At 37.4% G+C, this 16,810-nt stretch overlaps 1 pseudogene; it reads left to right on the forward strand.

Annotated features, from left to right (window-relative positions):
- Positions 1 to 683: 683 nt before the first annotated feature.
- Positions 684 to 16,810, forward strand: part of LOC134737664 (large ribosomal subunit protein uL24-like) — a 31,768-nt pseudogene continuing 15,641 nt past the window's right edge.

A 16,810-nucleotide genomic window follows, 5' to 3' on the forward strand; every position in this document is an offset into this window, starting at 1 on the left:
TTTTAGTATTGAGGATTTGTATTCCTATTGTAGCTATTGTGGCTGTCTCTATATTAGTCTATGGTTATAAGAGAACTGCATAGAAGCTGAGCAGCTACTTAATATAAAAGTTTATTTTAAAAAATAATCATTTTCTGACTCATAAACATCTAGTAAGAGAGATATAATAACAAGCAGTGCTTTAGAGAACACCTTTCTGTTTAACAGTAAATTCATCTAATAGAAAAATAATGACTAGATATAAGCATGAAAATATCTACCTTTTCTGCAAGACAAGCTGGATGGCAGGGCCACAAATATAATGACCCAGGCCCTCCAGACATAGTCCAGCCAGGCACTGACCACTTCTGAGAGATAGCTGGAGATGGGCAGGCTCTACTTTTAGATTATGAGCCACATATACCTGGAGACGACCACGTCTCATTGATTCTCCTAGAATACTCTTGCATAGTACCATGTGCATTTTTAAACTCAACTTTCCTTCAGTGCTGATATCAAAAAGCTTTTCATCTTTGCACAGAAGAGAAAACTTCACCTACACTCAAATGTTCCCATACCATTTAAGGCCCAGCAGCTGAGACGTCTTCCCCCACTCCATCATAAAATATTTTATTATGTCAATTATGGGAAACCCAATCACTCAAATAATTCATAGTGAGCTGGAGCAAAGTACCTGGAGAACCATGGGGAATAGTCGTAAAACTGGCGATGGATGTGAGTACCATGGTATACACGTCTTTCTAATTTCAATGATTCCTGATTCCTAAAAATAAAGGAAATTAATCATTCATTCCTCCTTTTTAACTACAAACCTAGATATAAATGGATTTAAATAGAGGAGTTAGGCTGAGCATCATAATCACCAGTTTTCATTATGGATGAGGTCAATTCAAAGAAAGAAGAAAAAGACAAAAACTAGTAACATTCTCCTTCTGTTTCTCCCTGTATATATATATATATATCAGTTCTCTATATATCTCTAGAGAGAGAAATATAAACATACACACACACAGTTATCCCCGGCATCCCCGGGGCATTGGTTTCAAGACCCACAAAGATATCTAAACTCTCTGATGCTTAAATTCTTTACATAAAATGGTACAGTATTTTCATGTAACCTACGTATATCCTCCCATATACTTTATAGATTACCTATAATACATAACACAATGTAAATGCTACATAAGTATTATAATAGTTGCTATACTGTATTTTTGTTATTTTTTATTGTTTTATTATCTTTATTGTGTTTTTCAAAAATATTTTGATCCTCAGTTAATTGCAGAAACTGCCGATACTAAGGGCAATTCTGTATGTGTGTGTGTGTGTGTGTGTTCATTAGCAAATCAAGCTTCACATATTTTCATTTAATTTTTGAATAAAAGTAATTTAAGGATCTTTGTTATATAACATCAAAATGAAAGACAGAGTTAATCTCTTCTTTCTTTCTTTCTTTTTAAAATAGTCCTACCCATTAATAGGTATTTTAAAGCACATCGAAGGGTAAATTGTTAATTATAAAACTAAGGCATACTGATTACCTGTAATGTTCTTAGCTATATTTTTCTTTACCACACAAAACTACTCTTTTGGTTTTATTATTCTTTTTGTTTTCCATTTCAACAATTTTGCCACCAACTGAATTAATATTAACATGTTTGTGAATTTTACAGACAAACAAAAACCTGTAGAATTAAAAGTCTGCCTAATAGCCTTTTTGTTGTCAGAAATTCTTCTTTTCCACATCTTTGCTGTTACCAGAAAAAGCCAATCCTAAATTTTATTATAAATGACAAACATTTTAAAAAGAAAAATTGGTTTCAGTGAACCTTTTTCAATTCATGGCAAAATAATTTCTCTGATACACCAGTGACAATGGCTTTGCACCATTCCTCATGAACACTTTTCTCTGTCCTATAATACCTAACCTCTCTGGCTTCAAATAACTAAAGGCAGATGCAAAGCTGCAAAGAAGCACACCTTTATGCCTTTCCAGAGAGAAAGAATGAAGTTCTGTGGCTACATGGCTTCATCTCTGAATGGGCGATTAGTCAGCTTTCCCTTCCTTGTGTTCTCTCCTCTGCCCTGGAATGTGCACCCACAAATGTAGGTGGTGGAAACAGGTAGGGTGGCTGTCACAGGTTCAAACTCCCCTATTCGTGGCTGAGTCAATGGGATCTGTTCATGGCCTCAAACATGTTTGTGATGACAAAAGAAAGGAGAAAATACAAAGAAGGGACTTCTCTACCCTTGGCTATTTGAACACTTAAAGATGTCCTGCACCCACCTCCAACAAGTTACTGTTCCTTCAGAGCCCTGTTCAAATTAGAGCATTCATCTCCAAAGAGTGACTTTTCTAATGGTCCAAATAGACAACCTACATTCTCACAAGAAAAACACAGTCTCATTTACCTAAAAAACGTCTTATGTGCTTGGAACCAAAACACTCTTCTAAACAATATCATGTGGTGAAAAGTGAAAGTAATAAAAGATGTTTTAGTAACTGGGTTTTGTTGTGTTAAATAAATGCAGCATGAAGTTTACATATTTATGTGGGTATAATGATGTAATCCAATCTCTGAAAACTCATACATTAACAAATTGATGTTGGGTTATATGCATTCCTGAACAGTGACATTAACAATGCATTTATATAAAACTATAAAAACTGTTGATGAAAAAAATTGGCACTGTTAAGAGAAGAAAAATAAAGACAAAGGCCAGCCATTCATGTAAAGTATCTTGATCAATTCTCTGTTAGCTTAAAATTGAATTAGTTCAATTTTCTCCTTCCAGTTTAACAGTCCAGCAAATTCTCCTTAAGTACTCCTAAACCATCCTGAATCTTCTTTTCCTATTCTTATTTCTTTAATTTTACTCTAAAATTTCCTCTATTTTTTATCATATTATATTGTACGTAAGCTACCATAAATTTTTTTTTTGAACAATGTGAAAAAAATACCCATTCATATCTCCTTTCCCCAGTCCCAAGAACAAGATGGTACCTACTCTGCCTTCTTCAGACAGTCTGTGTCCAAAGCTCACCTCAGAACTGCCTTGGGAGAATTACTCAGCCCTCATAGCAGCTCCACTCTTAGCTTCATGTGGTAGAGAAGTTTTGCAGGGATGTGTGTGTGTGAGCATTCAAAATCATCATGTAGAAAGCCTGGCTTGAAGAACATACAGGATCAGATACTATATGTTAGAGCAGCTACAATTAGACCTAGCTCAATTCTGCCCCTTCTTCCAGGTGACTTCAACAAATTGATTGCTCCTTCATGCCCTTTCCCCAATAACACTAAACTCCTAAGTGGCAGGATTATGGCCCCAACACTCCTGGCATTCCTCTTGCATTTCTTATGACCTCATCCAATCCTGTATACACAATGCAAATATTTGTTGAGCACTTACCATATGCCCAGCAATGTTCTACTACCTACTTAACATATATGAGTATTACTGCATTTAATCACATCAACAACACTATGAAGTAGGGATTAATTTTATCAACATTTTTTGAATGATAGAACCAAGGCACAAAGATGCTCAGTAACTTGCCAAAGTACAAATCCACTTTATAAGTAGCAAAGTCAGAATTTGAAGACAGAGTCTGCAATTTTTTTTTTTTTTTTTGAAACAGAGTCTTGCTCTATCACCCAGGCTGGAATGCAATGGCACAGTCTCAGCTCACTGCAACCTCCACCTCTCAAGTTCAAGCAATTCTCCTGCCTCAGCCTCCCAAGTAGCTGGGATTACAGGCGTGTGCCACCACACCCGGCTAATTTTCGTATTTTTAGTAGAGCCAGGGTTTTACCATGTTGTCCAGGCTGGCCTCGAACTCCTGACCTCAGGCAATCAGCCCGCCTCAACCTTCCAAAGTGCTGGGATTACAGGCATGAGCCACCGCGCCCTGCCAAGTCTGCACTCTTGACCACTAAGCAACCCTTCTTCCTACTAAGCACACTAAAGATGCTTCATTTTTGTTTGTTTGATCAATTTTTGACATGAAAATGGGTGATTCCAGCAAGCAAGATCATGAAAATGGGAGAAAGCAGTTGAAAGGTCAATTGTTCAAATAAAAAGGTGGTATGGTTTGGCTCCGTGTCCCCACCCAAATCTCATCTTGAATTGTAATCCTCACATGTCAAGGGAGGGATCTAGTAGAAGGTGATTGGATCATGGGGGTGGTTTCCCCATGCTGTTCTCATGACAGTGAGTTCTCACAAGAACTGATGGTTTAAAAGTGTTTGGCGGCTCTGCCCTCCCCCTTCCTGCTGCCTTGAGAAGAGGGTGCCTGCTTCCCCTGTGCCTTCTGCCATGATTGCAAGTTTCCAGAGGCCTCCCCAGCCAGGCAGAACTGTGAGTCAATTAAACTTCTTTTGATTATAAATTACCCAGTCTCAGGTAGTATCTTTATAGCAGTGTGAAAATGGACTAATGAAAAAGGAGAGTATCCTTGATAATTCAGAAGTTCTACCTTATATCATGTGTTCAGCCACTGTGAATGCCACCTCTTGAGCCAGACTGTGTTGTGGACACTGCCATTGCCTAAATGACAACAGAAACTTCCTACCTGGCCTCCTTGTCTCCAATCTCTCCCAGTTTCAAACCATGTTCTCTGTTTTTCAAATTGATGATATTAAGGGTTCTAATGTAGATTGGATCAAAATAATTTAGTAAAATTATTTGTCTCTTTTATTTGTCTCAAAATTTAAGCTCACTGAGATAGGGACTATATCTTATGATTTTTATATTTGCTATATTGTCTTTCAAGTAGTAAACCCCCAAAAAATGTTGAAATTAGTTTAAGGAGAACCTTGTCAGGTTTGGCTACTTTTCAGGGGGCTGAGTAGGGTGACCTTGATTGACAAAATATTCTGGAAAGAGGACCAAGTGTAGATATATGATGAGAACCTTGTCAGGTTTGGCTACTTTTCAGGGGGCTGAGTAGGGTGACCTTGATTGACAAAATATTCTGGAAAGAGGACCAAGTATAGATATATGCAAAATTATGCCTATATACAGTTTCTTCCTCCAATTCTGTATTGTTAGGAATGTGTTCAGCTTCAACAAATAGATTAGCTACATGTTTCAAATGAACAGAGTTTCTTTTTCTTACATAGCAAGATTAAGAGTAGCAGTTGCCAGGATTAGCTCAGCTGCTCAAGTATGCCTGGGGACCCAGGCGCTTTCTATTCTGCCCTTTCACCATACTCAATGTATTGGCTTTTCCTCTGCATGATTTTTATCCTATGTTTGAATGGTGGCTCTGGACATCACATCCATAGTCAGGGCAGGAAGAAAGGAAAGGGACAACACCAGCCATTCCTTTTATCAGGAAAGTAGTACTTTACCAGAAATTTCTATTCCCACCCCAAGCAGGCTATTACTTATGTATCATTGGTCAGCATTCTGTTACCTGGCCACCCATCTAAAAGGAAAGCTGAGGCAGTACATTGTCTTTTCCAGCCTTCCCAGTGAAAGGAGACAAGAGAGAAGGGGGACTGGAAATTGCTATGGTTTGGCCAGCCAGCAGTGCCTGCCACAGATTCTTCCCTTCCCATCTTCTTTGCCCCCATAAGAACGTCGTCTCTGGGAAATTCAGATATATGTGCTCTTTTCACCACCTCTTACCAGTCTATATATCAAAACTAGTTGTAAGGAAAGAATCTGAAACTTAGGGTAAATTCTGAGTGACAATGACAACTCTGGTATTTACATGTTAAAAGAAACCAAAGCCTTAAGCTAGACTATCAGTACCTCTCACCACATGCAACATTGACGCTGGGGATGGGCTGAGTCGTTCCACGTAACTGACGGCTCATGCAAGATAGTCTTCATTGTCCCTGTCCCCCACCCTAACTGACTGTACTAATCCAAAATGTTTCCTTTCATTTCCAAATGTCCCGTAAAGAATCTCCAGTTGAGAACCACTGAGCTAAAGGAATGGACCTCCAGGGTATGATGTCAGAAATCACCAGCTGGAGACTGGGTAAGAAATTGGGTTGGGAAAAAGTGTGAAAATGACAGTCTAATGAGTCAATAAGACCTCCTCAGAACCCCTGAAAAGTTAATACCATCTGAAAAAGAAAAAAATCTAAATAACTTTTCATTATTGTCTGCCATTAGCTCTTCAGAAAGAAGAGATCATTTGGGATTCTTATCTGACCAACATCACTGCATTCCACAATCCATCAAAGACCACAAATGGAAAGAGAACAGGGTTGGTGAAGTAAGTCTGCCACCCAGTTTAGGGAATGGCCAAGGCAGCAGGCATTTACACACACACATACACACACACACACACACACACGTTATGCAGAATTTTTTTTAAGTTATATTGCAACGTCATCTGCATACCATACAGTTCACCCACTTAAAGCATACAATTACGGTTTTCTTTCCAAGATGGATTTCACTCGTGTCTGAGGACTGAAAGGTTGGGCTCGATGGTCTCTAAGGGATTCTCCAGCTTGCTGTGCTCTTCTACTTTTCTCATTTCTGGGAGAATAAAGGATGATGGCAAGAGGATTGCCTAGCCCTGGAATCAGTGCCATGGGCAGAGACGCTCTCTGCTTCACCACCCTGCACCCAGTACACTGGGAATGTGGTGCCACTGAGCAATAATCATAACAGTTATAAATATGTATTTAATAGTACCATCCTGCAAAGAGCTCAAAGATACCATTACTTTACAAGAGTATTTATTTTCACGTCTGCATTAAGTAGGTTGGGGTTGAGTATGAATATCTTTACTTCACTGATAATGAAAATGAAGGAATTTGTTTTAGGTGGCTTAAGCAAAGTTCCATCATTTCTCACTGGGTTAACTGCACTATTTCCAGTGAGAGTAATCTGCTTTTGGCCAGGAGTGGTGGCTCACGCCTGTAATCTCAGCACTTTGGGAGGCCAAGGCTGGAGGATCACCTGAGGTCAGGAGTTCTAGACCAGCCTGGCCAACATGGTGAAACCCCGTCTCTACTAAAAGTACGAAAATTAGCTGGGCGTGGTGGCGCATGCCTGTAATCCCAGCTACTCAGGTGGCTGAGGCAGGAGAATTGCTTGGACCCAGGAAGCGGAGGTTGCAGTGAGGGAAGATCGCACCACTGCACTCCAGCCTAGGTGACAGAGAGAGACTCTGTCTGGAAAAAAAAAAAAAAAAAGAGTGCTCTGCTTTTATCTCTTAGGAGAATAAACTTTAATGGCAGTTTTCAACAAAATTGAAGAGAAAACATTACAATAAAATACAATTTTTGTACAATATGCTTAATGTGCTCTTTCAAACTTGATCTTTTGTTACTAACAATGAAGATTTAGCACTTATGTAGCACTTTTAATCCACAAAGCACTTTCCAAATGTTAACTAATTAAACATCACAAGAACCCTAGGAATGAGAAAGTTATTGTTAGAATTATATGCTTTCTGTAACATGTATATTAAATACTTCATTTTGAGTTCATCAGAATATTAGTGAAATCGATGAAGGAAATTTCATCTTAACTAATTTAACTAATTAATTGTCTTCTTTACATAAGGCAATAGAAAATGTTATTGAAAGTATTGATTAGATATTCTGAAATTTTCATTTAAATGGAATAATATATGGCTTGAGACTCTTAATATCTATTTGCTGTGACATATTGTGATTTGAAAACACAATAAAGTAATATCATTAACTAGGATCATTTTAAATCAACCATTGAGAGGGTAAAAAAAACATCAACAATAATAAAAATTGCTTACATTTATCAAGCCTCCTCTATGCCAGATACATTTCTAAGTGGTTTGCATTTATCAGTTTAATCCTGGGAATAACCTTGTAATCAAGTATACAATTATTCCTGTTGTACGGATGAGGAAACTGAGGAAGAGAGCTTAAATATCCTAAACAAAGTTAGGGTTAGGGTCCCAGAATCTATGTTCTATAATTATATAATGTACTATTAAATTATACAATAACATACTATCAGTCTCAGGACTCTGAGAGGCTGAGGTGGGAGGATCGCTTGAGGCCAGGAGTTCAAGACCAGCCTGGGAAATACAGTAAGCTTCCACCTCTAAATCATTTCTTTGTTTAATTAGCTGGGCATGGTTGTGCACGCCTGCAGTCCCAGCTACTCAGGAGGCTGAGGCAGGTGGATTTCTTGAGCCCAAGAGTTTGAGGCTGCAAATGAACTATGATCACAGCACTGTACTCCAGCCTTGGCAAAAAAAAAAAGAGATCCCCATCTCTTCCAAAAACAAAAAAGGAAAAATAAAAAGATTTTGCAATCTTAAAGGCCCATGAAAAGTTACTAGTATAAAATCTGTTCAGGCACCTTAAAAGTCTTAAACATATTTAATTGTGAATATAGAAAATGAGCTAAAGTTCTGGCAATGTTTCAAATTTGTGGAAAATAATGATAGATTTCATATTTTTCAAGATGATTTTAATGTTTGATAATTACTTTAAATGCGCATATATTAAAAGTATTCTCCAACACCAACCACAGTTAAATTTTTGAATTTTTAATTTGTCTGTTAATAACATCTAAAAACAACTGTTAAACCTAACACTGAGTGGGGAAAAAAAGCCATATGTAAAATGTTTCCTGTAGATATATAAAGTACCTAAAGATGTGTGTGGTTGTGTGTGTGTGTGTGTGTGTGTTTTACATAATATAAGCTCAGAACAAGTGGAATAAAATACTTGTATCAGGAAAGAACCAAATCTATAACCTTGGTAAACATATACTGTTGCAAATACCATAGTAAATTCAGTGGGTATTCAATAAGCATTCTTCATGCACACAGCATCTATTGAGCTTCTGCTGTGAATTTTTGGCAAGGAAGAAGAAATTTAAAAAAAAAAATTGTCTAGCATCTTATCTATAATTGAGTATATTACTACAAATATCTTCATAGAAAAAGAAATGCTCATTTGCTAGGATTTAATGTGCCAAGATACATGACTTAACATCCCTGTTGAATCAAAATAATGTGTCATCCTGCAGTTAATTGTTTCATTTTACTATGGATTAGATGTATACTTCAATTCAAATAGTGACCTTGAGTTTCTCTCACTAAAATGCAGGAAAAAAACCTTAAGTTATGAATGTAAATTTTGTATCTGATACCCATGTTATAACAGTGGTTCCATTGTATCATCAATGTTTTAAAAGTCATCTTTGAGAAAGCTACAGAATCCTCACCTCCTTGTTGAACCAACCCAGAGCAAATTCCCCACTCTTTGCCCCTCCTCTTGCCATTCTTCTCCTATCACAATGCCCTCCCCACCCCCACCTGCAGAGTAAGAGGCATACCCCTAAAAAGCCATGTATGGTCAAAGACACTAAAAATAGCTCGAATTTTAAAAAACACTCTAGCTATGATGTCACTTATTGGGAAGATATATGCATTATACTATTTTGTTACTTTTTCTCCCCTGTAGCATTTCCATCACTTCCATATTCCTGGAGGTATAAACATATGCTCAAAACAGTTAAAAACAACAAAATTAGTCATGGATTTTACAAACCAAACATGTCAATGATATTTTGAAATGCTTGTTAATGTCAGCCTTATTAATCCTCCACTTGGAATAACTCATTTCTTTTGCTTTGTCAGAAAGACAATTAACTATTTTAAAGGTGTATATCACGATAGGAACAATAAAACTTATAATGCTTAGTGCATAGAAATCAATAAGACATTTTACATTTACCTTCAAGACTGGCAAGTTTTTCTTTCACTTTCCCTTTGTTTTTTAACTACAGCTTCAGGAATAAGAAACACTGTACCTAATATGTGTGTTATGTAAGGCCAGTTGAGACAATACCACTCACAGGCACTTGTAAATCTTAAGCAAAGCTCTCTGATTCAAGATATGGAGCCTAACCATCAAACAAATCTTCCAATTAAGAAGTCAATCATTTTGATAAAAAGCACCAAATTTGGTGATGTTAAAAGAAAGTTACAATAAAAAGAAGGAAATGTGACAAAACAGCAGGGCATACTATATTCTAACTTGTCTCACTAGGGAATTAATGTGCTGTAATGTTTGATCACAATCTAGTTGTTAAGTGAAATGATTGTGTGACAAATGAGTGTAACATAAGTGTCACAAGGACTATCTAGATAAGGAGTGTTTCGTGCCTAAGAAGGACAACATCCTATTTTAATAAATCTATGGTAGGAAGGCATTTGTTTAATAAATGTTTATTTTTTTATCATAAAGATAATGTTTTCCTTTCTGTGTCCACATAGTTGACACTGTATTCTCTATAGAACTATATTTGTATTATATTTGTGAGTATGTATGTATGTAGATTTTTTGTTCTGCTTTTTTCATCTTGCATCTAACACCACATTTTCTTAAGAAAGAGTTTTGAAAATATAATTAAGGGATTCCTATTCTGCTACACAGCCTAAGTCAAAGGGAAGGAAAAGAAAGAGTGAAAAAATGGACAGCCAGAAGCAGGACTTTCATTTACCATCCCCCCAAAAAGATTCTTATCACCATTATTGAACACCTCAGGTTTAGGCATATAAATAAGGGTGTGGCATGTCAGTACATCACTCTATGTTGCAGATGACAGAAAACCCAACTCAAACTGCCTTAAATAATAAAAGAAATGTGTAAGGCTTAAGGAGTTGAATTTCTTCGGGAAGGCTGGATTTAACAGCTTCATTGATTTTACCAATGAGCCAGTTTATCTGTATTTTCTACATTTTACCTTCCTTGATGTTGATTTTATCCTTCAACACCATATATTTGCCCCTAGTGGCTTCATCTGCAGCAGCTGCAAGCCTGACATCTTTATAACACACCAACCAAGAAAAGAAAGACTTCAAAAGTCAAAGACAAATCTTTGGTTCAGGATCTCCTTGGTCCAGGTTGAGTCACATGCCTAACTCTGAACTAATCATGGGGGCCACAAAGATGAGATATCAATAATGCAATAAAGGCCCAGTCCATGACTGAGAATAGTGTCAATCTCATCAACCAAACCATTGGCATGGTTTAGAATGGAGGAAGATACACTGGGAAATGACAAGGATTGTGAGACAGAATAAAATCAAATAATAAAACAGTAAAATATGTACTCTTTGCCAGACCAGTATTGTTCCACTGTGGTTGCTTCAGATCAGACTTTCTTGGATCTATTGTCTTCACAAAATAAAATGGGAAATGTTAAAAATGTGCAGATGATTCATAGATGAACAACAAAAATAACTAAAAGTATTTGGCCCTCTTAGCCTAAGGAAGGAAAATCTGAAATCTGATCTAACAGATTCCACAAGAATTGTTGTTTAAAAAAAGCTACAATCTACTTTATTTTTCCTTGTGGAAGGACAAAGTTGTTGATCTCTTAGATTTTCCCCCGTGACTGAATTTTTCTTGCTGTTACACTGCCTGTTCTACCACAGAGCCAGGCTAGAATGCTCTATCGCTGTATTATGGCTTAGAGTGGCAGAATTAGCCAGGTCTCTTGGCTAAGCATATTGTCACTCACAAGTGTAACAACCACAACAAGGGCCAACTCTATTGACTGCTTACTATGAGCCAGACAGTGTGCTAAGAGCCTTACATGCACGCTTTTTAAGGTTCACAATTCCATTGGGTGGTAACTGTTATTATCCTCATCCTATATATGAGGAAACAAAGTCGAGTTTCTTCTTCAAGGTCACATTCTCTAAGTATTGCAGAATTCTTTCTCCACGTCCAAATGAAAAGCAACATAATTAACCTATTTATAATAAGCCTATTGTAGGGCTCTTGTTTAAGGTACTACTTTTTTAAAATAAGAGACTCATTTTTCTTGAGGATATATTCATGTACTCTGAGGACAGCTACCAAGTTTTATGCTCTTTGAATGACTGTTACAGCTATCCTAGGACAATGACCATAATTGGCCCATATAGACTATATTAGTGGAGGATTAATCTGGTCAAAGATAGTTTTAAGCTATTGTTCAAATATATCTCTCTATTTTATAATGACACATAGACTCAGTTGAGTTTCAAGATTTCTTTTTCATGCTAAGTCTGTAGGTATGGATTTTATCTTTACAATTAAACCCTTTTGTAACAGATAGCTATTTCTCCTTAACAAACTGCCCCAACACTCAAATCAAAAAAAAATAAGCATTGATTATTTGTCATGTGTCTATGGGTTAGCTGAAGTGTCTTTGCTTCAGACTGGACCAGGACTACTCTGCTTCACTGCTGAAGGGGTATGACTACCTGGGGTGTATACTTACCTTGGTGGAGCCAGAAGAGAAATAAAAATAATCCTAGTGTGGAAGCATATGCCAAAACTTTGCTCACATCATATGCTCTAACATCCTATTGGCAAAGGCAAGGTACATGGTCAAGATCCACATCAATGGGATAGGGAAATGTACCTCTTTTATGGAGGTATTTGAGGGAGAAGAGACTAAATGTTGTCTGAACAATAATTTATCACAACTCCTTAAATAAATGAGAAGAAAAGATTAACATGTATTAAGCACATACTCATTTATGCATCATTTTAGAAAATATTAAAGAGTAGGTACAATGTAGCAATTTTGTGCTAGATAACTGAGGCTGCAGTAATGAACAATAACCTAGTGGCAAAACAAATGTTTATTTCCTTGTGAGCCCTAATAGCAATCCCACTGCTAGACATACACTCTTCCTTATTTTGCAGCTGAAGAAACTAAGGCATCAAGTGATTAAATAATTTGGCCAAAGCCACACAGATAGGTAGCAAAGGTGGAATGTAAAGACTAATCAGCCTGAGTAGAAAGCCTTAATTATTTCAACCTCATCAATTTTGCTTTCCAGTAATAGATAAAATCTTATATGGCTTCAGAAATTAATAATGAAAAATAGACCACCATGGGTATGAGTTAGGGTTCAATCAGGTAAACAGGGCTAATATGAGTGATAGAGAATAAGGAATTCATTTATTAGAGAAATTAGCCCTTACACAGTTGAGGATGTCTGTTGCCTCTAAGTCTGGTGCTGAGCCCGAGGGCCAGCAGTCAGGAGGAGAAGATGGGTATTAAGTAGGAGAGACCAAGGACATACGGGAATCTTTTAGGAGAAACTAAACATTCACCAAATCACTCATTACCTCGAGTTCTAATGACTGGGTGACTTGTGGGATAGGCCAGCATCCTTTAGCATAGAGCTGTATGTGCCCATGACTCTCAGAATCCGAAGGAGTCTAATGAGAGCTGTAGCAGCTGTGGGCCCAGCAGCTGCCCCTTGCCAGCAGCAAATCTGTGACACCGCACACAAACTGCAACTGCACCTGCCTGACAGCAATCTTCAAAACCTAAAAATGGCTCCCCTCTACTTCCAAACCCTGCCCAAATAATTATCATGGCCAACCCTAACCTGAAACCACATAAGAAGGGAATTTGAGGAAATTGACATGGTCCAAAGCCAGCATACTCTCTTAGAACTCTTACTATGAATCAATTAAAAGTAGTATTTGAAACAGGAATATATAAAAGTAAAATGATTCACTAGAATTTTCAAGTGCTGTAGTATGGGAAATACTGAGAGAGATCAGAGAGTTTGTGTCCAGAAGCTTTTCCCCTGCTTCTCTTTATTGTCACATCTGGGAGTTATTCCTTTTAGGGGTTGGTGACAGATTATGAGTACTTTTCATTTAACATTAAATTTCATGCTTAAGGATTCTTTTTTTTTTTTTTTTTTCAGACGGAGTCTTGCTCTGTAGCCCAGGCTAGAGTGCAGTGGTGTGATCTCAGCTCGCTGCAACCTTCGCCTCCTGGGCCCCAGTTCAAGCAATTCTCCTGCCTCAGCCTCCGAGTAGCTGGTATTACAGGCACGTGCCACCATGCCCAGTTAATTTTTGTATTTTTAGTAAAGACGGGGTTTCACCATGTTGGTCAGGATGGTCTTGAACTCCTAACCTCATGATCCACCCATCTCGGCCTCCCAAAGTGCTGGGATTACAGGCGTGAACCACCACATCCGGCCACTTAAGGATTCTTAACACTTGTTTTTTTCTCAGCATAATTCCTCTCTGACGTATACTATTTTGGCTACAAGTGATAGAACTCCAACTCAAACTTGCTTAAGCAAAAAGAAAATTTATTGGCCCAAATGCCTGGAAATTCAAGGATGACTCTTGCTTCAGGCATAGCCTCAGTTCAGGAGTACAAATTGTATCATTAGGATTAGGCAGTATCCCAACTATGCTAGCCTCTGCTTATCAGTGTGTGTAAGGGTCACATTTTCCTATGTCAAATGGACTCTCTTCACATGGAGGAAAACCTAAGTGCCCATATTCCCAAGTGTGCATCTTTACATCTTGAAATGCAAAAATAAATAAGCCATTTCTCTTCCAACACATGCACACACTGACATTCCTCACAAACGGACTCTAAGTTGTCCTGTCTGGGTCATGCGCCCACCACTTGCATCAAACACTGTAGGCAGAAGGAAGAGATACCATGATCAGACAGGCTTGGGTCTTCTGCCCATTGTTACAGCCACAAGCTGGCCCTTCACTAAGACTGACGTTTCCACCAAAACCCCCGGCATGAGGGAAGAGCAACTCCTTAAAGAACATGAGTGTTCTGGTGAAATTAAAATGACTGGTATCTGATTCAAATGTACTTTAAGGGAAATAATTGTAAGGCCTCCTTTAATTGAGAGAGGGAGGATGTTGACACTTACATTGTTATTTTCCCTTTTCTAGAAAGCATGGCAGTGGCATAAAGAAGCACCTTTATTAGTTTTCTGATAACAGATGGAATATAAGGAGAGAAACACACACTGGCAATAGAACAAAATGCAATTTTCTATAGATAGCTCCGTCTACTACTATCCCAATTTAAAATACATTCAAAAAATTGCCACCAGATGAACTCTTTATAGCCAGCTTTAGCTTTGAGGGAAATAAAAGAAATCTAATGTCCAAGTGATATCTTGTAGTGGTTTGCTTTTGTTTGGGATTTTTTTTATTAACAAATAATCATGCATGCAGCTGTTACACATTGGTCATTCACAACTCATATTTTTATATGAATTTTCTCATATTCTTATATGTGTGTGTGTTTATGTGAATGGAGAGGCTTCTAACAGTGAAGAATGGCCTCTAATTGTAATGGATTTTACTTTTAGGTAAATTGGTAAAAACTAATTTTTATAGCATGACTTTAAATGATTATTTTTCTTAATGATTTTTTTTCCAGACAGAATGTGAATCCAGAAGTAATAAAGTACTGAAACCATTTCACAACTAAAAGTACTAAAGGATTTATCATTCCCTCCTTCCTTCACTCTGTATTGATGGGCTATCTTATGTCATGCACTGAGCTAAGAACTAGGGATACTAAAAAGAGTAATACAGGTCCTTGCCCTGGATAAGCTCACAGAGTGGTGGACGAAAATTCAAGAAACACAGAAAGTGCTATAAGCCACTTATGTCCCAACAACTATTACAGCACAGAAGAAAACACATCTCATTTTCCTGAGGGTGTCAGAGAAGGCTTTTTAGATGAGATATTTATGGAAAAAATAGCAATTTTCTAATCAGAAGCCTAGAAAAGGGTATTCCAGGAAGAAAAAGCACCATCCACTACTATAGAGCTCTTTGAACTAACTAGGTCACTGGCAGGACAAGGGACAGTGGGTAGGAGTGCCCAGGAAGCTGATAGGGGTGAGATCAGACAGAATGGGATGAGAACAATATGTCATGCCAAGGAGTTTGGAAAGATAACTCCAGAAGCAAGGAAAAGGGTTGTGACAAATGAGAGAGACTGGTAACACTGAGACCTTATAGGTTGTAGAGAAGACTTATAGAAGGTTGTAGACAAAGGGCCTAAAGGAAAACAATGGAGAATGAAGACTTCTCCAATTAGAATGGAAATTAAATAATGGATTGAATGAAAGAGCTAAGGAAGAAGAAGGAATGAAAATATTTCTCATGCGTCTAGTTTAGGAGAAATTAGTTGGATGCAGTTACCATTAAATATATTAGGGAAAATGAGAAGAAACAGACATGGGGTAGAGATCGGGGCAGCAATGAATTAGAAGAGAGAACAGAGCTATGTTTGCCTGTGCTACTAGGCATTAATTTTGTGTTCGGTGCGACAGTGCATAAAATAATGTATTTTAATCATAACATATTATTCTTTGATATATTTTGAATAATGTCACTTATGAAAGTATTCATCATGTCGATACACGTTATTAAATAACAGTATGGATCAAGTCACCTATTTCCATATTCCTAATACTTTATGAGAAATAGAGTATTTTGAGTAGCAGTAATCTCATAATATATTTAATATTCTGTCTTCATAATTAGTATATTTATTATAGATGCTTTTGGGGGGGGAGATACTGCCTGTAAGGTATGTGACTGCACAATATTTTGAGACAAATAATTTCTGCTGACCTCAACTGGTGATCTCTTTATTAAAGCTGAGAGCTAATACAGTTCATATTTCCTAAGCTCTATTTCTCATGTAGAGATGTTTTCATCTATAGGGGTAAAACAAATGTTAAACCTTTTCAAATGGTGTCTTTTGGTTTAATTTGTGAAACTGGAGGACTACAGATTCTGTTGGGCTGGGATTAAACTGTGTGCACCAGAAACAATAATAGCTAATGGTTGTTGAATATACACAGCATTTTTCAATGATGCTCTGAGAAACATGCTTACTACTACAGTTTAACTTTCACAGTGATCTTAGATAAGGCAATAAAATGTGTTGCAAAAGAGGTAGCTAAGATTTTTTTTCTTATCAAATGTCGGGTCGCAGGGGGTGGTTTGGGTGTCTAGTCTTATTTCACACTGAG

Source organism: Pongo pygmaeus, chromosome 11 (genome assembly GCF_028885625.2).
Source record: "Pongo pygmaeus isolate AG05252 chromosome 11, NHGRI_mPonPyg2-v2.0_pri, whole genome shotgun sequence".
NCBI classification, from domain to species: Eukaryota; Metazoa; Chordata; class Mammalia; order Primates; family Hominidae; genus Pongo; species Pongo pygmaeus.